The sequence below is a fragment of the Neofelis nebulosa genome, chromosome 7, assembly GCF_028018385.1.
Source record: "Neofelis nebulosa isolate mNeoNeb1 chromosome 7, mNeoNeb1.pri, whole genome shotgun sequence".
Lineage (NCBI taxonomy): Eukaryota > Metazoa > Chordata > Mammalia > Carnivora > Felidae > Neofelis > Neofelis nebulosa.
This window is the reverse complement of record NC_080788.1, coordinates 115,467,259-115,491,041: the sequence shown is the minus strand read 5'-3', so window position 1 is coordinate 115,491,041 and position 23,783 is coordinate 115,467,259. Positions and strand designations below refer to the sequence as shown.

The 23,783-nt window shown below is 47.9% G+C and overlaps 1 long non-coding RNA gene across 1 annotated transcript; it reads left to right on the top strand.

Moving 5' to 3' along the window:
- Window positions 1–19,618: 19,618 nt before the first annotated feature.
- Window positions 19,619–23,563, top strand: LOC131517399 (uncharacterized). The gene is made up of 3 exons (XR_009264578.1): window positions 19,619–19,972; window positions 20,305–20,514; window positions 21,555–23,563. It is a non-coding gene; the product is annotated as an uncharacterized LOC131517399 (long non-coding RNA).
- Window positions 23,564–23,783: the final 220 nt, after the last annotated feature.

Genomic DNA, 23,783 nt, shown 5'->3' with positions numbered 1-23,783 from the left:
CGACCTGCACAGGTTTGCAATTCATCCGCCGTCCTCAGATGCTGTTCCTGCTATCAGATGATGAAAATGGAGATTCGTCTTGAAGAAAGAAAGAAGTAGCTCGCTCCCCGCCTTTCTGAGTCTATTTGAGCCCCCTCGCTCCCCCCCACCCCTCACCATGTGTTCCCGAAACCTGGGGCGGTTCCAAGTCCTAAATGTGCTGGAAAGTATATCCCTGAGCAGCTGCAAACCTGCTCAGGCTGCAGTGGCCTGGGGTGAATCAGAAACCAAGAGATAGGCAGGCTAACAATGCAGTCCCTTGTTCCCGCGTGGAGAGATCACCATCGGCGCTGGGGCTCCCGGGAGCTCACACACACACACACACACACACACACTCAAATGCACACATACTCACACCCACCATTGCCTTCGGACGCCATCCACCCACCCTGGCGCCCAGGGGAACACTGAGGAGAGGGGTTCCATAGCAGGCCCAAGACCATCACGACTGGCCAGCTGGGCCAGCCTCTGTCTAAGCTGCCTCTAACTCAGCCTCCTGCTCTTTGCTTTCACTCCTACGGAATTGGGAAGGCTGAGTGGGGAGCTGGAGGAGAGGGTTTGCATGAAGCCAAATGGAGCAGTATTGTCTCACGGTCTCCCACTGAGCTGGGGCACCATGGAGGAGAGTGGGATGAAGGATAGAAGGGGCTTCTTGGAGCCTGAGAAGGTTTGGAGAGGCCTGTTTGCAGGAACCAGACACTCTGAAAAAAAAGAATTTGCAGGCAAGTCTCAAAACCCGGTCACAGGGTTGGCAGCTGCTCAAGGCCGCAGTGGAGTCGGGGGGCCCCTCCATCAGGCCTGATTACAACCACTCACGATCCGGGCCAACTGCAGGCATTAAGTGCCAAGTACCTACGGGGGTCTGAACCACCCACAGAAACCGCCCTATTCATACTCACCATATCCTGGGGCGGGGAGGGGGGTAGGGGCGTTCTCCTCCGATCGCAAATGGACAAGATGAGGCCCGGAGGCCTGGTGCCACTGCCAGGCTTGGTGGTGACCAAACTAGATGCTCAGTTCTTTGACCCAATTCCTAATGGTGGGGTTCTTGCCACTAGATGCCTCCATGAACCTGGTGTAAAGGCAGGTGAGGAAGAAGGATTAATGTCAACACTCCCCAGTGTAAATGTACCCCCAAAAGCCCCAGCTTCCCATGAGAGGTGGGCACAGTGCAAACTTGGGAGTGTTTCCAGGACAGAAAAAGGCTCACTTCCAAGACTGATAGCTAGGGATCCCATCCACTCTGAAGCACCGGGGTCACCTCCAACTTTATTCCCTCTCTTTGTTCCTTGTCTACTCGTTCTGAGTCCTTCCTATTCTGTCTCAGAATGAGTTCCCAAATCCTGCTCTTCCTTCCCCTCCCAATCACCACTGCCTTAGCCCAAGCTCACATCACCTCCTCCTGAGTAACTGTCGTAATCTCTCCCCTATCATGCATCTCATGCCTTCGTCATACTCCCTAGCTTAAAAATCTCATTTCCCCTTTTCCTCGGGATCAAGTGCAAGCATCTTAGTCACACAAGGCCCTTTATAAACTGGGACCAAACCCCAATTTGTCCTCATCTCCTGTTGTTCCTCCCCAGGCAGCCGCCACGCCAGGTACATTAACTGTTCAGTGATACCCCCGGGCCTTTGCACACACTATTCCATCTGCCTACAATATTCTTTCTCTAACACTGTCTCTGCCCAGAAAATTTGTGTCCATCCTTCAGAACACAGCTCAAATGCCCTGTAACTCCGTGCACAGCCCTGCATTCACAGCTTCTTGAACTATAATCATCTTTGAACTATAACCATCATTTATATATTTGTCCAACCCATCAGACCAGTGGTTCTCAACCCTGGGGTGATTCTGCCTCCAACAAAGACTTTCTTGTCCCAAATGTTAACAGGTTGAGACACTGCACACTAGAATGTGTATCGCTTGAGGTGACTTCTTATCTGTATCTTTTTATCTCCAGGCCTTGGCCTAAAGAGGTGTCCAATAGCTGTTTTGAGAATAGATAAGTAAATAGACAGGCTAGTTGTTTCATATACCCTCTATCTGTGGCATGTGGGTCGCCTTGAAACCACTAACTTAGAACTTAAGAAAGTTGACGAATAGTGAGCAAGTTATATTGAAAAGGACAGGATAAAATATGTTCTTGAATCAAAATTTGCTTCCAGGGCAGAAAAGGACTGGCATTCCACCATCAGAGTGGATCTCCAGATAGGCACGGACACACATCTTCACCGTGGCATGTCATTTTTCATTAGCCAGTGGCCTGTGATGGTGAAGTGTCAGCTGAATCCCTCCAGCACACTCACGCAGCAAGAGTCAAACCTTATTAAGGCAGAGAACTCAAGGCCCAGCTCCACATCTTACATGAGTTATGGCCAACTGGGAGACAGTACAGAAGTAATCCATGAAAATGATTAAAGCTCTGGGCACTTAGTCTTGATGAAGAAAGGCAGAAGGAATTGATATTTAACCTCAAAGGAGTGACGGCTGAGGTGTGTCCCAGTGGGCATCTTCCAATAGCACAGGAGGTTGCTAAATGGAGAGAGTGACCAGCCACTCTTTGGCATCCCAGGGCACAAGGTAAAGGAGCCAATGCGAGGTGGGTGGAGATAGGATGGAGATTAAATGGCTTCTGGACAAAGCAAGTAAGTGAAGGGGTGACAAGAACTCATGGAAGCTCATTGTTGAGAATCCTGGAGGACCCTCTTCCTTAGATAATATCCCTATTCCACCACGAGTACTGATGGAGAGCTGGGGACAGGGCTGTCCAGGCTTCAGGTCTTGCTTCTAGAATTTTCCTTTGAACTGGGAAGGCGGGAAAGACAAGAGGAGCCTGGGAGGCAGAGGGAGGAACATCGGGGAGGGGGGAAAAAAAAGGTGAGAAAGCCGGAAAAAGGAGAGCAAGAGCAAAGAGGCAGCTGGAGAGACATCAGGAAAATGTCGAGGCCTCCGCATCTGGAAAACAGACCGGGGGCTATATTTAGACTGCCATGACTTGCAATAATTTGTGTGAGGGGGAAAAAAGGAGAATGTGAAGTTGGCGTCGTTTGGGGGAGGGAATGAGTTATAAGAAAAGAACGGCTTGATAGAGGAGAGCCTCAGCCCTTGGCCCTTAGAAAAGGGCATCTGAACAGTGCAGGCCGTCAAGAGTGAGCGATGGTGTTTACTGGGCCTCGTCCGGCTCATGCCCCCGTCCCCAGCCGGGCCCTGTGCTCCCCACCAGGAACTTGGGTGCATTCCTGGGCATGCCAGGCAGCCTATCTGCCACGGCACCAAGATGTGTCCTTGATGATGCAGGGTGCTTTCTGGAGAAGCGAGGCCGGAGGCGGGGGCTCTGCAAGGGGGCTCGGGAATACGTGAGCAGCACTCTGTAAATCCTAGGAATTTGTATATACTGCTGAGCCCTTTCTCCAGCTGGATTATAAATAGAGGATTAGTTCAAAGGCAGGCAGCCTTTTAAAGAGATGGTACCAAGCAAAGCCTGCAGACCAAATACAGTAAAACCTTCTTAAGCCCGTATTGGTTTATTCCAAATAGCATGTAAGTCAAAGTAACAGCGTTTCCCCGGCTGCCTAGGTGCCCTAATGTTCTTTAAGGAAAAGTCTAGAGGGTTCAAATGGAGCTATAGTGAGACGTCAGTTAACCAAAAAGAAAATCTTCACTGTGGGCAGTGGAGCTTTCCAGCTAGCTAACAGCTTGCCCTTTGAAACATCACATTTAAAAATTTAATCCTTTTTGGGGTGCCTGGGTGGCTCAGTCGGTTAGGCATCGGACTTCGGCTCAGGTCATGATCCCACGGTTCGTGGGTTCAAACCATGCGTCAGGCTCTGTGCTGACAGCTTGGAGCCCGGAGCCTGTTTTGGATTCTGTGTCTCCCTCTCTCTCTGCCCCTCCCCCGCTCGCTCTCTGTCTCTCTCGCGCTCAAAAATAAATAAACACACACATGGGGCACCTGGGTGGCTCAGTCGGTTAAGCGTCCGACTTCAGCTCAGGTCATGATCTCACAGTCTGTGGGTTCGAGCCCCACATCGGGCTCTGTGCTGACAGCTCAGAGCCTGGAGCCTGCTTCCGATTCTGTGTCTCCCTCTCTCTCTGCCCCTCCCCTGCTCATGCTCTGTCTCTCTCTGTCGCAAAAATAAATAAAAACATTATAAAAAAAAAAATAAATAAATAAACACACACAAAAAATTCATCATTTTGGATGGAAATATTTCTTGAAAAACAAGTTACATACTTCCCAGTTTTTAAACTAGAATATTCCGATTTGAATTTAACATTTTTGTTCTGCCTAGGGTCATTTTTATAAGCTTTCGTCACTGTGCTGTTATTCCAGTAGTGCCCAAACCTTTGAGATATGTGTGGTCAGTGGTCATTTGTTTCTATTCCAAGTGGGTTTCTATTGTTGGGCTTTTGGGGTTCCTCGGTCTCCTTTTTATCAGGGAGCATGCCACTTTAGCTTTAGTGACCTCATGACCCAACTTCTTTTAGTCTGTTCTGGGTTAAGACACCAGATATACAAACTCATTAAAATTCTGTGTAAAGAGAAAATTAAATATATTATCAATGAGGAACTAGCCTTTTCTCTTCCAGTTGGATTCATCCAGTCTCTTGTAGGGGCTAATAGTTCATCGAGCTCTCTGGGGACAGTTGCTTTGAATTATATGCTACTTTAAATAAACCAATATGAGGCTATGAAGATAATTTTGGCTGCTTAGACGTCACTTGGCTTATCTCCAGGTTCTGGGATGATTTTAGACAGTGAGGTGTTTGGGGAGTTGTATTGTGGGTAGATGAAGTCTAACTCTGATTTGCACTCTATGTTCTCAAGGCCCTTGAGTTTGAGGTAAGTGGGTTTTTTGCCTGCCTATATTTGAGGTTGGTAGAGTGATTAAATCCAGTGCAAGAAAGAGACTGTAAACAATGACCCTGGCCACTTATTCATTAATGTCTCATTTTCTATGTCCTGGAAGACGATGGGGACTTCTGAGTAGGGTGCTGAGTGGAAAAGCCACATACAGCATCAAAGAATGGGATCATGACTCAAAGGTATTGGGTTGTGTGTTGATTCAGGGAAACAAGAAGAAGCTGCATATTGAAAATGGATGAAAACTGACCAAGCCAGCCTGGGAGGGCCTAAAGATCCTTGGGCTGTTTCTGGCATCTTCTGGTTAAGCAGCAGAACTCTTTCTGTGGTTAATTAGATTTGGTGCTTTGTAAAGTCCTCAAATAGCTGACTTCTCATCAGCGAAGATGGGACATTCTTGAGAGACATTAAGCCCCGGCAAGGAAAGTGGCTTTATATTCTCATAGGCCAACAGGCCAAGAGGTGACTCTCAGAGGTCCTGCAGCCAGGCCACCGCCTCCAGGCAGCACTGTCAGCAGGCTTCAAGGAGGGGGAGTCTTACATTCTTTCAGCGAGTGGCCTGAGAAATGCTATTGCTGACTCCTGCATAGGAGCTCAGGATCCGCCTTATTTGCTCTTATAGCAGTATTCAGATTAACGTTTATTTTTATTTTTGGGACAGAGAGAGACAGAGCATGAACGGGGGAGGGTCAGAGAGAGAGGCAGACACAGAATCTGAAACTGGCTCCAGGCTCCGAGCGGTCAGCACAGAGCCCGACGCGGGGCTCGAACCCACGGACCGCGAGATCGTGACCTGAGCCGAAGTCGGCCGCTCAGCCGACTGAGCCACCCAGGCGCCCATCAGTATTCCGATTAAAAGACAGTTGGTCTTTTTGCTGAAGATGTTCATCATGGCCAGTCTTTCCACATGCAGATCTGAGGAAATCTGCCGTAAACAGCCATGTTCTGGAGCACATGCCTCATCACCCCTCCTGGCATGATTGGACCAGGGGTGGGCACCTAGCCCAGGGGTGACCACTTACTGGTGACTCACTAATGACGACTGATGACTGGGGTGGCCTGGCTCAAAAAGATGAGCTGGGATAAATAAGTCCTTTCAGGAGCATCTAGGATTGAAAATGGAAAGACTGGGCCAATGGGCAATGGACGCTGGAGCTGAAGGCGTAGCTGGTGGAGTGGGGGCCATGATGTTCATCTGGAAGCTGGCCTCACCATGGTGGGGTAGAAAGTAGGTGTAAGAATGGGAAGCACAGTTTCTGAGAACACACAGAACACAAAGCCACTAAGAGAGAGAGGTGTGAGTTCCTCGCAGCCTGTCTGTTCCCATGAATCTGGTCACACTTGTGTTTCTGGCTGTGGATTTCTATGATCTAGCTCGAGGTGGTCTCAGCAACAAAAAGATCTTCGTCTAAGACTCTTGCAATCTCTTGAAATACTTGCTTGAATGCCAGGAGCTTGACGCTAGACCCATCTTAATGTACGTGCTTCTCAAACCGGAATTCCACCTTTAACTTTTCCCCAGAGGACCCATTTTCCAAGTCTTTGATCCTTATGTTGTCTTTCTCTCATCTCTCCTAAAGATTTCCAAGTCTTTCATATTCCACTGCTTTGACTGGTGTCACAGTTGTTCTGGGGATGGCCTGAATCGATTTTAGCATACCCTGTGCTCCTGGCCATCCGCCCTGGGACTCACTCTGCTTGACTTCCTAATGACAGAGCTGTCCTGCTGGCTGAAACACAGATCTGCTTCTCCCTAACCCAATACTCCCCCAGGGTCATCACTGTTACAAAATGTCAGTGCAGGAAGGGACTTGGCAGTCATCTAGACCAACCCTGTCATTTTAGTAATGAGGAAACTGAGTCCCAAAGAGGCAATGCAATTTGCCCAAGGTCAGACAGAGTTGAATAACTTGCTTTTCCCTCATTGTGTGTGTGTGTGTGTGTGTGTGTGTGTGTGTATTCATCCATGTGTGGTTTTGCCATTTTTGAGCTTGATCCCAATAGTTTAAAAATTCTTCTTTAAGCTTCAGAGGACATTTTGAAGTGTGTATATTCTAATTGATATATTCTTATTTATATTCTTCTTATTTGTAAGTCTTGGTGACTGATAGAAATGAACGTGCAGATGTTCCACAGAACTCTGTATATGCCCAGGCTAGAATGAACCCACAAATATCTCGTTAATACTCATCTTTTATATGACTGGTCTCCAGAGTAGGGTATGTGCAAGCTGATTTATTAGGGTAAGTGAAAAAGATTAGAATGTTTAAAAAAAAATTTTTTTTTACTATAATACATACATTGTAAAACACAACACACATATATTCAGGGGTCTGCAAATTTTTTTGTTAATAGGCACGTGCAATCAGACTTTAATATACAGTTCAAGTTCAGAGTTGCTGTTCACCAAAATACTATATGATATAATGTGATGGGGATTGTGTAAATTCACTCTAATTCTGCTTCATGCAATCCCACTGGATGAGGAGTACTTGTACTTCAAAATGGAAAACTCATAAAGAAAAAAATGGTACAAAAACCTTATTGGTGTTACAAAATATGTTCATTCATTCATTCGTTCATTCAAGTAATCTCTACACTCAGCACGGGGCTCGAACCTACAACCCTGAGATCAAGAGTCACACGTTCTACCAACTAAGCCAGCCAGGTACCCTTATAAAATACATTTAATAAAATTAATTAATCACTCCTGATTTTCCCTTTTTTAAAAATGTCTTAGAAAAATAAGAAGAGACAATTGTTATCATGAAAATACTTTTTTATCTCAAACAAAAAGCCAAAGTTATTCTTAATGGCACGTTAAATGTTTTCTCATTAAATGTAGAGAGACAATAAGGATGTCAGCTATAACTTTTACTACATAGTTTTATTCTATAGCAAACATTTTGAAGTTTCTTTTGATGCAGTAACACACGGTATGGCAATAAGAGGTAAAAGTCTTAGAAAGGAGATGAAGAAAATTAAGCTACAGTAAAATAGATGACTGTAAGACACATAAGTAAATACCTATAAATAAAGTTATTGACATATTAAGGAAAGCAAGTTATTGACATATTATGACATATTATAACATATTATAATTGACATAATATAATAACATAATATATGACATATAACATTATGTCATAATATGTCAATAACTTGTTTTACTTATAATCCTCCAATGATCTGAGGATAGATAGAATTTCCTTTAGAGTTAGAATTTTAATGTCAGAAGAAATCTTAAAAATACATCTAACCTACAGAAGATGCTTACTAAATATTTGTTGGATGCGTGAATGATTAAATGACATAAATAAGGTCACTTTTAAGAAAAATGGAATTTGCTTTATGTATGAAACTAAGAGGCACCACAAATCACTGGGAAGGGAAGGATTTTATTCACCAAATAGAACTGAAACAAAGATTTGAGAGAAAAGTTAATTTAGAAGCTCAGTGTATATCGTTTCCAAATAAGTTCCAGATGATTTAAAGAGTTAAATGTAAAAACCAATAAAAAGAACCCATACAGATTTCTAGAAGGAAATATACTTGGATACGCCTAGTCTCTAGATGAGGAGGGACTGTGGACCGAGAGCAAGAAAGCAGCTAGAAATTTGTCTATATAGAATGTTTACATGCCTTTATTTTGGAAAATAATAGAAACTTAACTAAAAGGCAAACAAGCTAAGAGAAATATTTGCAGCAAAATAACACAGGAGGTTATCTTCCTTGAAGAGTTCATGTAATTTGACGAGAAAAACAAAAAGATAAGCGAAGTCAGGAGCACATAGTTAACGTAAGGGAAATGTTAAAGACCGGCCCTTGGCACTGAAGGGTCAGTTTCATTGATAATCGAAACTTTTGGAATGGTTATTTTCTACCTATCAAAGAAGTGAAGTATTGTTTATTTTTTAGTGAAAGAACTCAAAGCTGCCACTTTTGTAAGGAAACCAGCATTTTCATTTACTCTGGGGGGAGAGGAAACTGGCAGTGTTTTTCTGAAAAGACCTTTGACCATAGGAATTCAGAATCTTGAAAATGTTCATCAACTTTGCTCTATTAATCCAACTGCTGGGAATTCTTCCTATGGTAAGGTTGCTAGATTTAGCAAATAAAAAAAAAACATAGGAAAACCAGTTAAATGTGAATTTCAGGCATACAACAAATACTTTTTAAGGAAAGTTTGTTCCCAGCAATATTTTGGGCAACTTGTACTATAAAATTATTCATTGTTTATCTGAAATTCAGATTTCACTGGGCATCCTGTACTTTACCTGTTAATCCTTGCTTATGGAAATAATATAGAGTGCAGCAAGAATTTATGCACAAACTTTTGTTGCAATTTTATTTGTAACAGCAAAAATACTGAAAGAAAAAAATCCCAAATTTCTAATAGTAAGAGAACGAGAGAGGGGTCTGTGTCTGAAGTTTTTAGTGATAATACTTACAACAGAAGGTAAGCTTAAAGAACAAGCAGGGACCTCACACCCATTAGGATGCTACTCTCAGAAAAGCCCAGGGGCACCTGGATGGCTCAGTCAGTTGAGCGTCCAACTCTTGGTTTTGGTCAGGTCATAATCTCAGGGGTCATGCGACTGAGGGCCATGTCAGGCTCTGTGCTAAGTGTAGAGCCTGCTTAGATTATTTCTCTCTCTCCCCCACTTGCTCCCTCACTCGCTCTGTCTAAAATAAAATATCCATCTGTTTGTGATAAATAAAAACTATAGAATATATTATTTAAAAAAAAAACCCAGAAAATAACAAATGTTGGGGAGGATCTGGAGAAGGAATTGAACTCTTGTGCATGGTTGGAGGGAATGTGAATCAGTACAGCCAACGTAGGAAACAGTATAGCAGCTCCTCAAAAAATTAAAAATAGAATTACCATGTGATCCAGCCATTTTACTCCTGGGTATATACCCCCAAGAATTTGAAGCAGGGTCTCAGAGAGATTATTTGTACACCCATGTTTACAGCAGCATTATTCATAATAGCTAAAACATGAGAGCAACTCAAGTGACTACTGATGGATGAATAGATAAGTGAAATGTGGCTCTACCTACAGTGGAATATTATTCAGGCTTAAACAGGAAGGAAGTTCTGACAGATGCTACAACATGAGAACCGTGAGAACATTATGAAATAAGCCAGTCACAAAAATACAAGTATATGAGACCACTTATATGAGACACTGAGAGTAGATAAAGTCATAGAGACAGAAAGCGGAATGGTGGCTGCCAGGGGCTGGTGGGGGGCTGGGGGCTGGGGAGTTAGTGTTTAAAGGGTACAGAGTTTCAGTCTGGCCAGATGACAAGAGCTCGGGAGATGGACAGTGGTGACGGCTGCACAACAGTAGGAATGCGCTTAATGTCACTCAACCGCACCCTTAAAAATGGTTTAGATGGTGGGGCTTCTGGGTGGCTCAGTTGGTTAAGTGTCAGACTTCCACTCAGGTCATGATCTCGCAGTCTGTGAGTTCGAGCCCCGCGTTGGGCTCTGTGCTGACAGCTCAGAGCCTGGAGCTTGCTTTGGATTCTGTGTCTCCCCCTCTCTTTGTCCCTCCCCTGCTCATGCACGCACTCTCTCTCTCTCTCTCTTTCTCAGAAATAAATGTTAAAAAAATTTTTTAAATGGTTTAAATGGTAAATTTTAGTGTATTTTACCACAATAAAAAAATTAACAACAAAACATATGAGGCCAAGGCTATGATCTCAAGTACATAAAACAATATGCTCAGGAGAGTAATGCAAAATGTCAACAGTGGCTCTCCCTAAGCACTGACATTATGGGTTATTTTTATTCTCTTCTCTGTATAGTTCTGTTTTCCCTAAACTTCCCAGCATGAGAACATAAACCCTTTTTTTTTCTTCCATTAAGAAAATAAAATGAAACAAAAACAACTCAGGGTCTGATCAAAACCTACACTACTGATGTTTAATGCCACACGTAGGAATGGTCCCTGAGGTGAGATGGAAAATGTCCTGGAGGTGACACTTCTAACCTATCCCTCCTCTTTGGACAGTGATTCTGGAAGGAGGACAACTTTCCGAGTGGTCTGTAGACTTCAAAAGGTCGTGGGGAAACCTGGGCCCTGCTTCCAGGGCAGGCCCTCAGGAGTGGGGTCTGTAGATGGCCCTAAGGCGGTCTCACAGAGAAGGATTCCAGATGTCCCTCAGGGGGCAGAGAAGTGGCAAAAAGAGGCAGGTCCTGTAGCCACATGCCCTACAGCAAGGGTCCTGGGCCACGGCCTGGCACCAGAAGGGGGCAGACACATGACCCTGCAAAACCCTCTCCTGTCCCAAAGACCTTAGGGGCAACCTTCATGTCTGAGCATCCAATAGGTGCTCATTGCATGAATTACATGAACAGGTAAATGCTGCTGCATGAATCAGGATGCCATGGCACCCAGGACAAGCCCACAGCAAGACCGAGGAAAAGGAAGGGAGAAGGGGGACCATGGGACGGAGGAGGGAACAGATAGGGGCAGTATGGTGGGACCCGGAGGCAGATAGGTGGCAGAGCGTCCCCATAACAAAGAGTAGGCAGCCCTGGGGAAAGGCTGGGGACCAACTCTGGGAGAAGCAAAGTCCAAAATGGAAGCTGAGAGACGCTGGCTTACAGATTCCGCTACCTTCTCTCATCCAGAGAGGCCCTGCCCACCCTCCATCTCAGTTCCTCTCCTCTGGGAACTGTGTCTCTGCAGGGGGTGGGGCTGGGGGCTGTGTGTTTGAGGCAGGGCCTTTGAGGAGGGGCGGGTGACCCTCCCAGACCTTCCAGAAAAGAGGAAGACACAAGGGCTGGTCCGGTTTCATTCCCGGCATGTGTTTGGTCTTAATAGTATTTTACGTGAGTCATGTGTTCAGAGCACGTCTGCCCAATTCCTCAGAGGGGTAGGATAAAAGGAAGTGACACCGGCATACCTCATTTTATTGCGCTTCACTTTATTGGGCTTTGCAGAAACTGCGTTTTCTGCAAACTGAAGTTGCAAGACTTCAGTGGAGGAAGTCACTGCAGTTGCGGTGGAAATAGCAGGAGAGCGAGAGTTAGAAGCAGAGCCTGAAGATGGGACTGAATTGTTGCCCATCTCAGGATAAAATTTGAACAGGTGGGAGTTGCTGCCAACAGATGAGCAAAGAAAGTGGTGAAGATGTCGTGATGCTTGTTGCGCTGACCACAGAGGATTTAGAATAGGACATAAATTTAGTTGATAAGGCAGTTGCAGATTTTGCGAAGATTGCCTCCAATTTTGGAAGGAGCGAAACGCCATCAACAGCATCGCATGCCACAGAGAAATCGTTTGTGAGAGGAAGAGCCAACTGACGTGGCAAACCTCATCGCTGTCTTATTTTAAGAAACTGCCACAGCCACCCCAACAGTTAGCAGCCATCAGCATAGAGGCAAGACCCTCCACCAGCAAGGACTCACTGGAAGCTCAGATGATGGTTAGCATTTTTTAGCAATAAAGTATTTTTTTAATGTGTATTTATTTATTTTTGAGAGAGAGAGAGAGCACAAACAGGGGAGAGGCAGAGAGAGAGAGAGAGAGAGAGAGAATCCCAAGCAGGCTCTGCACTGTCAGTGCAGAGCCTGACGTGGGGCTCGAACCCAAGAACCATGAGATCATGACCTGAGATGAAGTTGGACGCTTCACCAACTGAGCCACCCAGGCACCCCAGCAATTAAGTATTTTTTAGTTAAGGTATATACTTTTTTGAAGACATAATTCTATTGCTCATCTAATAGGCTACAGTATAGTATAAGCGTAAGTTTTATATGCACTGGGAAACCAAAAAAAACTGACTTGAGTTATTGAGATATTTGCTTTATTGCAGTGGTCTGGAACTGAACTGGCAGTGTCTCTGAGGTGTGCCTCTGAAGGGCAGGGAAGGAGAATGATTCTACTGTCCATCTGTGACCATTTCTTTTCTTCCCCCTCTTCAAATGAGAAAATAGACTGGCTTGACTAAAGTACTTACTTATTTTACAGGGATCTGGCTTGCTCTTTATTCCCTTGCTGCTCTCATCCTTCTTTGGACTCCCCTTCTCTCTGTAGCACCCAAAGCAGAGTTGACAATGAAAGTGGCTGTCTTTCATGGCCATGGGGGCCATAGACATCCAGCTGACCTCTGCTGGATGCTTCCATCCGGTGGCTTCTGAGCAGCCTCACACTCGCCATTTTCCAAACTGAACTCCTTGTCTTCCACCCAGACATGGACTCTTCTGGCCTCAGTGGCCCATCCCAGGGGAGGGAGGCAGGAATCATCCCCTCGATATTTCTCAGTTGGTGAAATGGTTAAGGCCTCTAGCTTAGTGTTAGAATCCTGGCTCTACCCCTTGCTAGGTGTGTGGCCTTTGGCCAATTACTCAGTCTCAATTCCCTCATTTATTAGATGGGTATAAATGATAAAGACAGTGCACATAAAGCCTTTAGCCCAGGGCTGCCGCATAGCACACGCGTAATACGTGGTAGGTGTGAGAAGTAAGGGAGATGATTCATTTTCAGAAATACCATATTTGTGCTATCCAGTTAATAATAGGTTTACAACCTCCTGGAAATATGTATGATTCCCCACCCCCACCCCAGTGGAGTCCCAAATCCTTAGACACTTCACTTCCTGGTTCTTCTTCTCCTCTCTGTTCCACACACTTATTTTTGTGGGCTTTGCAATGAGCATGTGCCAAAGGACAAAGGGAGGAGGGACTGCAGTTCTCTGCATCACCTCAGGGATTGCACATTTGTTCCAATCAGACTACTTTTTGGCCTTACATGGGCATAGGCAACTTCCAGGTAAGGCTGTAACCTCTGTAGTACTCAGCCAATGAGGAACCAGGGGAGGGACTTGCACGCTAGGAAATAAATTGTCTGCTGTAACTGCCCCAATTACAGCGGATGTCTGCCTGTCTGTCAGACACCTGCTCTTGCAAGAACGTTGATTAAAGCCTCGCTTCACTGTGCTCTGAGTCTCTGAGTCCCGCCTTTGATTGGGCCGGTAGGCTTATTTCTCACAGTAGGCATGATAACATGCCTACTTTTTTTTGTTTTAAACATTTATTTATTTTGAGAGACAGAGACAGAGTTTGAGCAGGTGAGGGGCGGAGAGAGAGAGAAATACAGAATCTGAAGCAGGCTCCAGGCTCTGAGCAGAGAGCCTGACGTGGGGCTTGAACCCACGAACTGTCGGATCATGACCTGAGGCAGAGTTAGGCGTTTACCCCACTGAGCCACCCAGGTGCCCCCACATTGCCCCCAACTCTTCAATGGCTCCCCCTTATCTACAGACTCAAGAATGAACTTCTAGAAGAGGCATAGAGACCTCGGGCCACTTGCTCCCTGTCACATTCTCACATTCTTGTGAAATCTGAATGCTCAGAGCTGCCAAATATATCCTGCCCACTCTCATGTTTTCTCTCCATCTTTGTCAAAATCCCTCATTTAGAATTCTTCTTTCTCCAAGATGGGTTGTCCAGCCATATGGAATGAGGAACGCCCACTGCCCTCTGCTTGTCACCCGGGGCCTTCAGTCACTACACTGCTCTACAGGCCTGGGTGCTCCCTCCCACTGGACTGTGGGCTCCCTGAGCACAAGCCCGGGTTGGCCAGTCAGAGCCCCTCCCCCTCCTCCAAGAAGCCTCCATCTTTCTTCTTTGGGAGTGAGGCGGGGGTAGCAGAGTGTACACAGCCAGCTCATCCATCTTCCTCTTCCCAACACGCTCACAGACTAGCTGTGTGACCTTTGGCATCTGTGGATTCCCCCCACGCTCTCTTTCTTTCTTTTTAAACACAGCGTCTTGGAGCTCACTCGGAGGCCTGGCCCAGCCGGGAAGAAGTCGTCTGCTCAGTTATATTTAGGCTAGCAGAGACATCAATCTAAGGCTCTTTAAAAATAAAGTCCTGTTTCAGCTGGATCCCCAAGCACGTCCCTACCCTCTCCTAACGAGAAGCTGTTCGCCTCCTCTGGGCCCCCGTCTCAAATTCAGACTCTTCACGTGGCCCACACATGTGTGGACGTGTGGTAGATGTCAGGGAACAGTTGCCCTCCCCGGCCATGTTCAAAGGAGGATTTCTCTCCTCTTCCAGGCCTTCTTTTGCTGGGGCCTTTCTCTCCTTTCTCTCCTGGGGATCTTTTGACCTTCTTCAAGCCCTCTTCCCTCCCAAATTAGCCAGAAGGAAACCTTGTTAATGGAGGAGATACTGCCTCCTCCAGAGTTTAACGGCCCTGCCCTTCTCCTTGCCCACAGGGCTGCTGCCTTTGTGGCCATAGGAAGAAGCAGAACAGAAGACAAAGACCAGAGACTGAAGCAGAAAGTGGGGTTTGCAGTTAGCTAGAATGTGTGAGGGGGGCCTCCGAATGGATGCTCCTGGCGGGCAGCCTGGGCGCATGTGAGCACACGTGTGTAGCATGCTCAGGGTGCCTGGGAGGCAGCACACGGGAACACTGGGGCCGACCCTTCCCACTCCTTGACTTGGCTACCGCAGCCCTGGTTCTTTTCCATCCCCACTGATGAAACACTTCTTTATGTCTTATTCACATCCTGTCTTGACTACCACAATTGTCTCCTTGCCGGGCCCACATGTCTCTCATCACCAATGGGATCCAAATGTTGCTGACAAAATAATCTTGCTGCCTTTGTGCTGCAATCACATTCCTCCACTTTTCCAAATTTTTCCCTGTCTCCCATTACTGGGGGGATCGCACACACAGACCGCCACCTCTCTCCACTTCTTCGTTTCCCCCTCGGCCCCCACCCCCATTTCTCTCGCTGCCTTTCCTACAGGCTCGTTCCCAGCCTCTTGCTATTCCTGAGATCACGGCTCTCTCGGGCCTGCCCAGTTTTCCTGGCACAAGCTCCTTGTCCTGTGTATTCAGTCAACAAATGTTCATTAAGAGTGACAGGTACTCTTCTAGGCACTGGAGTGAAGCAAGAAGCAAAACTGAGGACAGCAGTCGGCAAAGAAAAATAGAGCAGCATGTCAAGAACTGTAAGTACTGGGAAGAAAACTAAAGCAGAGAGGGGGCCAGAGAGCAAATCTGACACAGGGTGGTTGGGAAGGGTCTCCCCGAGGAGGCCTGGGACCTGCTCCCCACCTTTCTTCCATTTGGGGCTCAGGGCTGGCCTCTCCAACATCCTCTGCTTTGCCAGAGGCTCCCCTCCCATCCTTCTCTTTGTTTGGATCGTGTTTACCTTGATCGTAAGAGCAGAGGAGGCACTGGGCATAACTCTGCTGCAGCAGGAGACCTGCCGCATTATTGACTCATTGAAGACTCACCGTGGGCAGTAGGAGCCAAGCACACACACACAAATCACTAGACACAGGCCCAGTCCTCTTGCATTGCCCCGTCCAGAACACACGCGGTCACCTGAATACGGTGTCTGAATGACAAGTGGGAGCTGTGCCCGAGTGAGCGTCCCATTGACGTCTGAATCGTGTCTCCCCTTTCCTGGAATCAGGGAGCATCCACTGGCATCGGTGACCCAAATCCGGCTCTGTCTACTCCTGCCAGGCCTCCCCCACTTCAAAGGGCGGCAGAGCCAATCAGCACCACCTTCATTTTGAAACAGCCTGTAGGAAAAGCACCCGGTAACGGAGGCTTCAATAAATGATTTTATTAACAAGTGAAATGACTCATGTTCAATTAGCATCAATCACGTTTTTAGCAAAATTGTCGTCTATATGTGTGTTTTCCTTCCTGGGAGGGGGAAGGCTGGGAGGGGTAGGAAGATGAAGTCTGGGTCTCCATTGAGACTGGGAACAAAGTTATGGATGGCTCATCTTTTCGCAGAGGCTCTTTGGGCAGCCAGCTCACTAGTGACAGTCATGCTGCCCATAACAACTGTCCTTGCCCCAGGTTTCCTAGCATGGTCTAGCTAGAGCCTCCCCGTGTAATACGTCAGCCGCAGCCTCAGTAGCCTACACACAACTGGGATGTGGCTGGTCTGAACTGATACACGCTGCAAGTGTAAGGCACACACCAGACTTTAAAGACTAAGTACAAAAAAGACCATCATGAGAAACCTCACAAATAGGTTTTTTTACATTTATTTTTAATGTTTACTTTTATTTTTGAGAGACAGAGAGACAGAGTGTGAGGGGGAGAGGGCCAGAGAGAGAGGGAGACACAGGATCTGAAGCAGGCTCCAGGCTCTGAGCTGTCAGCACAGAGCCCTCTGTGGGGCTTGAACCCACAAACCGCGAGATCGTGACCTGAGCGGAAGTCTGACATTTAACTGACTGAGCAACCCAGGTGCCCACTTCACAAATAATTTATATATATACACGTGTGTGTGTGTATATATATATATATATATATATACACGTATATATATATACACACATATTTAAAAAAATTTTTTTAATGTTTATTATTTTTGAGAGACAGAGAGAGACAGAGAGCAAGTAGGGGAGGGGCAGAGAGAGAGGGAGACACAGAATCGGAAGCAGGTTCCAGGGTCTGAGCTGCCAGCACAGAGCCCGACGCGGGGCTCAAACTCACACACTGTGAGATCATGACCTGAGGTGAAGTTGGCTGCTTAACCGACTGAGCCACTCAAGCACCCCACAAATAATTTTTATATTGATTACATGTTGAAAAGATATTTGGGGGCCAAATAAAATGTATCATTATATAATACTAGCTAAATATTGTATAAGTAATAATACTTACAAATGAAATGTATTTTTAAAATTAATTTCACCTGTTTATTTTTCCTTTTTTTTTTTTTTTTTTAAAGGATTTTATTGCTAAGTCATCTCTACACCCACCATGGGGCTCAGACTTACAACTGAGATCGAGAGTCGCATGCTCCACTGACTGAGCCAGCCAGGCGCCCCCATTTTTACCTTTTTAATGTGGCTATGACAAAATATAAAATTGCGTATGGGCTCGCCTTTGTGGCCTGTATTACCCTTGTATTGAAAAGCGCTGGTCTAGTATCAGATCCCTGCTTTTTAGAACACCGTTTATGGCAATAACGCTTTTTCGACGGGAATCACACACACAACTCGTTGCCTAGAGCAGGTAACCTGGAGCTGCTCAGGAGGAAGAGGGGGATGTTTGTAGGCGGAGGTTGGGGTTGCCCAGACGGGGCTGAGAGTGTGGGAAGGGCCGCATCCATTCTCAGAACCTGGTCTGGAGCGTTTATTATTGGATTGGGTCATCCATTCATTTAAAAATGTGGGGGAAAATACCCGGAGGAGGCCCCCATTCAATCACCCTAAGTGGAATCTGATCCTTATCTTGGGATAAACATTCCAAATGGAAGGTGAGTGCTGGGAGATTAGGAAGATAAGGAAACCATATGGCTCTGTCAGGAGGCTCCCAGGGCCTTATTCTTGAAAGGATTAATGAATCCAAAAGTGGTGTGTAGGGAGGGGGTCATCTCGGTGGTGTTTTTTGAGGGGGCAGAAGTCCCAGAGCTCCAAACAGGGATGTGGATGGTCTGGAGGAGGAGGACTGGAACTCAGGACCCTCTTATGCCTTTCCTGGTTTCTCTGCCCCTCCACGCTCCATCCACCCCCTTCACAACAAAGCCTTTCTAAAGTGCACTTAGCACTCAGGCCTGCTGAGCTTGGTGTTTGGGATCTGAATCCCTCACCCCCTTGTCTAACAGAGTTTCCAGAGGTTCTACCTCTGTTCCTCCTGCCGCCCCCACTGGCCATTGGTGGAGCCGAGTTGGGTACACAGGGGAGAGGGGCTTTCCTGGCGGCGCTGGGGGGTGCTGGGACTCAGGGCCACATGGTGGGGCAGAGAATCGCCAGCTGTGGGGGAGGGCAGGTAATATGAGCCCTAGAGAAAGGGATCTGGGGCTGAGAGGAGGAGGAGGGGGAGGCTACAGGCTTTTGAGCACGTTCTCTCCTCCCCTATGTCACAAGGCACTTCATCCTTCATTCCTCTGGCACTGCCTGTCTTGCACAGCTGTTCTCAGACCCACAACTGGAGACTGTCAAAGGTTTAGGTGCAGACTGGGTGCTCAAAGGAGAGAGGGTGGCTTCAGAATGGTGTGATAGAGATCACTGATGAATAAGAATAGTACAAAAAATAACCAATACTTACTGAGGGCTCATTTTGTGCCAGTGCCTACCCTTGATGACCTTGCGAAATTCACAACAGCTCTACAAGGGAGGTGTCATTTTGAGAAGGAAACCTTGGCTCAGAGAGGCTGAGTCACTTGCCCAAGGTTGCGCGGCTCTTCAGAGCCGGAGCCAAGAGTCAAATGCAAGAGGCTGAACCTTAGGGCCCAAGTTCTTGAGGCAGACAGGGGCCCAGTACATGATTATTCCCATCAGACCCCATCAGCCTTGGTCAGTGACAAGCATCAGGGGACAGCCTCCTGCCCAGATTTTGGACAGCCCCAACGCAATGAGCCTGGGCAGCAGTGCCCGGCTGCCACCAAGTGAGCCCGGATTGTCACACCTTGCTTGGGGGTGCCACCCAAGCCCACTGTTGTCCAAATAGTGCTGGCCGGGAAAAGGTCACCCTGTCACCTCCTACCCCCTACATCTTAGGGAGAGGTGGGAACAGCATGGGCAGCAGGGGTCCCACAGGGTTCCAGGCATAGGCTTTCCTGCTTCAGGCTGGCCCTGGCCGATGGCCTGGTTTTGGGCTTTTCTGTGCTCTGAGCACATCTAAACATTTGGAGAAAAACAAGAAAGCGAACAATAGACGCTTGTGGGTTAGAGGAATGGGCCCACTTCCCCCTGGGAGTCAGCACTGTTCATAAGCTGCCCCAGCTGCACTCTCACGGTGGGGATGTCACTGGAGGCTCGTTGAATCACAGCCTTGTCCTCCTTGGGGGCCGGCTACTGGCTCCTTTTATGTATCGTCGGGGATGCAAATGCTGGTGGGGCGGACGGGTGCGCAGGGGGAAGGCATGTTTTGCTGCCTGAATTTTGGGAAATCACACAGCAAAGATGCATCCGAGCCTGGCATTGTCGCTCTGCCAAGGCACCCCTTGACGGACGTGTTCCGATCAGAGCTGTCTGCCCCACGGGAAAAGAATCAGCTTTCTATCAAGTGGACTCTGGGCATCGCCCCAGAGAGCTGCAGCTCCAAAGGACCCGGAGAGTAAGTGGACCTCGCTGGTGCTGAGAGCTGTTTGGCGGCGGTGGTGGTGACTCCCTCAGAAAGGGGCCTGTGGGGCATCGTGCTGGATGGGAGTAGGAGGAGGGCCCGTGGTGGGCTTCTCTGAGCCGGGCCCCCTCAGGCTGTTCAGATCCTGGCTTCGCATCGTCACAGCCAAGGGCAGCACGGCGGGGTGTGTTAGGCCGAGAAAAAGTCGGTGGGTGGAGGGGTGCAAACGGGAGCTCGGACCCCCTTCTTGTTCACAGCCGACCCAGGGATGACAGTCAAGGCCCCATCAGGCTAAGTCCCCTGATTGCTCCCGCATCTACCCCCAGGACCCGCAGACGACCGAGAGGGGCTGACGTGGAGTGTCCCCCGCCTGGATGGCATCCCTGGAAAAGGCTGGAGTGTTTCTACAGAGGCTGTTCAGACATCACATCACAGTCCCAGACGGCCGAGAGGTTCTTGCACTCACTTGGCTGCCCTCCCTGGGAAATGCTTTGGATCAGACAGCACTTCTGGGTTGTTTTTGCCTGAGGAAAGTGGTAAGAATTCAACAAGAATCCCATGGTTGAAGGAAAAGTCGGTGGATTTACTTAGCAAAAGTATTTGTAGAGAACGGTCCGGGGGGTGAGCAGGGTGGCGCTGCAGGCCGAGGACAGAAGACACTAATGTGGGCAAGCAGGCCTCCAGATGAGGGCACCTTGGGAGCAGACGAAGAAGATTCTAGAGACAAATGCTTGGCTCCTGGAGAATAAAGGTCTTTTTGTGTGTCTAAGAAGTTCAAAATGGCCGTGCTAGGTCACGCCCACAAGCTCTGAGAGACAGTCTTGTGCTGCAGAGTTCTTCCTGAGGGTCTCCCACTCCCTGCGTCCCTTAGTCACTTAGCAGTCACTGAGGGCCGCCAAGCATGCACGCCTAAGACGTGAAGACACACAAGAAACCTCCTTGCCCTCAAAGGTCTTGCAGGCAAGCCAGTGGTGGTTCCATGATATGGAAAGAGCAAGGCTAGAGGGTGGCCAGAGAATGCGCGGTGGCGGTACGGAAGCGTGGGCCTGGTGACGCAGAAGCCGGAGCTGAGTCTTCAAGAACGAGCCAGAAGCTGGCCAGGCAGTCTGAGAGGAAGGACAGCTAATCCAGACAGAGGGCACAGACTATGCAGAGGCTGAGAGGGAAAGCGTGCCCTCTCCCCACCCCCAGAGACAGTTGGAACAGTGGCTATGAAGGGAGCTGGTGCCCAAAGAAGACAAGGCCCCACTTTCTTTGCTCTGACGCTCATGGTTTTCTGTCAGCTGGGCACACGTGGACTGTGAAAACCTCCTGGCACGAGGGCCTTGTCAAGCTAAGTTCTGTCCCTTTCAGCACCTTGATTAAAGGCCTTGTCCTTGGCTTTGGTGCTGGGGTGACCCCCACGGATATGTGTCTATGGGACACCCTCTCCTTTCTTACCTAACGCTTTCCTGAAAACCCGCTGGTCTGACACGCGAGAGGCAAAGAGCGGACTTGAAAGTTATAAGGGAGGGTTCTGTTCCCAGGAGGCTGAACAATATTATCACTGTTATTTTCTTGATTTCTTGATTTCTAGGCTCACAGCATCACCCTCACCCTTGCTCTGAGAAGCCGTCATGAAATCAATGCAGCTTTGGAAAGGAAGGAACGTGGCAAATCCCTAATCACACCTCACCTTTAAATACGGTCTTTGACCATATTAGGACCAGAATTTCATATATGCTCCCTAATTTATTCTTTTCCTTCACAACTGAACACACAGGCCACTGGCTTGAATCCAGGGCGCGTTTGATCGAGGCTACATATTCCCCCACTTTCGGCACGCCTAATGATTTCCATCTTTGTCTCAATTGTGTTTATGAGACCTGCCCTTATCGCCAGCATCGGCGCTTCATTTTTCCATTTTCCACTCATTCTTATAAAATAACAAGGTCAAAATGCAATACAATATTCAAATACTTGTGCAAACACTGCTGAACAGCTAAAAGGGGATGCTGCTGAGACCAAACTCTGGGCCACCAGGCAGCATTTCCATGCGATCGCTTCAAATGTCAGCTCACCTGCCAACCTGGGAGAGCTCAAAACCCGCGGGTGGAGCCAGGGGTCGGGGTGGTGGTGGTGGCGTAGACCAACGTAGAGCGTATAAAAAAGCGTGCACCAAAGTGAAAGGTACAAGGTGAAGGTCCCCCTCTGAAGCTCGGCGGGGTATAAATCCTGCCACCTCCAGCCAAGAGGCCCAGGCGCTACCATGCAAAGGGGCTGTTGGTGACGGCTTTTCTCCAGGCGGGTTGTGTTGTCTCACAGACCTGCGCCAGTATACCTTCCAACGTCTCTGAGTCTGCAGGTGTGTGCGTGAAGGGAAGGGGGTTTAGGGACCACCATCCTGTTTTCCTAATCTGCACACTCATCACAGAGGGAAGTCAATTCTGGGTAACACTTTCGCAAACAACTCGGCTGCAGGCCGATCTGCAGGCAGGGGGCCTGGGGGCTGTTATCATCTCCAGAGATAGGGGGCTTACCGGCCGACAGAGTGGTGAAAGGACACTTAGTGTTGCTTGAAGACATTCCTAAGAAGACAGAGGAGCGCCTGGAAACAGACACCCAGGATTTCGCTGCCGCTTAGCAACCCTGGCAGCCGGACGTGACTCGTGTCTCTAAGCTTGCGGCTCGTGTAGCCCCAGCACACTCAGCAGTTCTGAGGGATATACGGAGAAGAGATTCATCGTCTCTCCTCAGCTGTGGAAATACCAAGAACCTTTCCTCAAAGTTTCTCGCTCTTGGATCAGAATCCTTTATGTGGGAAGGATTTGTGAGGAAGCGGTAGGTGAAAACTTTGTCTTTATTCCATGCCCAACAAGCTCTGTTAGAAGGGAAAGACTCCAGTCGTGGGCACAAGAGACCTGGCCTCCAGGCCCACCTCAGCCCTGCCTTCCTGAGTGGTTCTGGACAGGTTCCTTCACCTGCAAAACAAGAAGGGGGGGGTCTATATGAGCTCTCAGCTGGAATACTCACAGTATTGGTGAATTGAGACAACACGTGAAATGTGAATCAAAGCAGGAGTTAAAAAAATACACTTCAGGAAATATTTATGGTCTTCACAGCTAGAAACGTGACCAAAGCAACGTAAGTCAACCCTGAGATTTATAACAAACCATGAGGTCAGATCTGGGGGCTCCCAGTCAGGCCTAGAACAACCACAACAAGACTGCAAAATCCTTTGCTTCTGAATCAAATCCTCCCAAGCCATTTCCTCCTCTTTCAAGTGCCCTGGATGGAAGGGTCGCTCACCACCACCCTTCAAGATTCTGAGGGGGATGGGGGCTTTGGTCACAAGTTCAAATAAGAAAACCTCCTTTTGATTAAGCTGAAGTCCAAGCACACTTTATAGAGTGGCTAAGGCCCACGTTCTGTGTTTTGCTTGAAGTTTCCAAGACCTCGTCTGAAAGGCAGTGTCCCTTTACCCTTAAACAAGAAAATGGGAAAGGGGGTGGGGGGGGGGGTGTTGTGATTTTTACTTTGCAAACCTTCCCAGTGCAGGAACTCCTGTTCTGCAAGTGCAGGTAAACAACACCTGAGCTGGGAAGGAAAACTACCCGGTAGTCTGCAGGGGACGCCAGCAGGACAAGGGGAGGGAGGGCGGGGGGGGGGGGGGGGGGGGGCAGGGCCAGTTCTCTGGCGAGCTGAGCTGAAAGTCTACTTTTGTTTGAACCTCATCCCAGTCCTCACCTACCTACCCTTGAGAGGGAGGGGCCAAACCAGGGAAGGTGTGATTTCCCTGAGGGCCCGTTCCTAAAACCTGGCACCC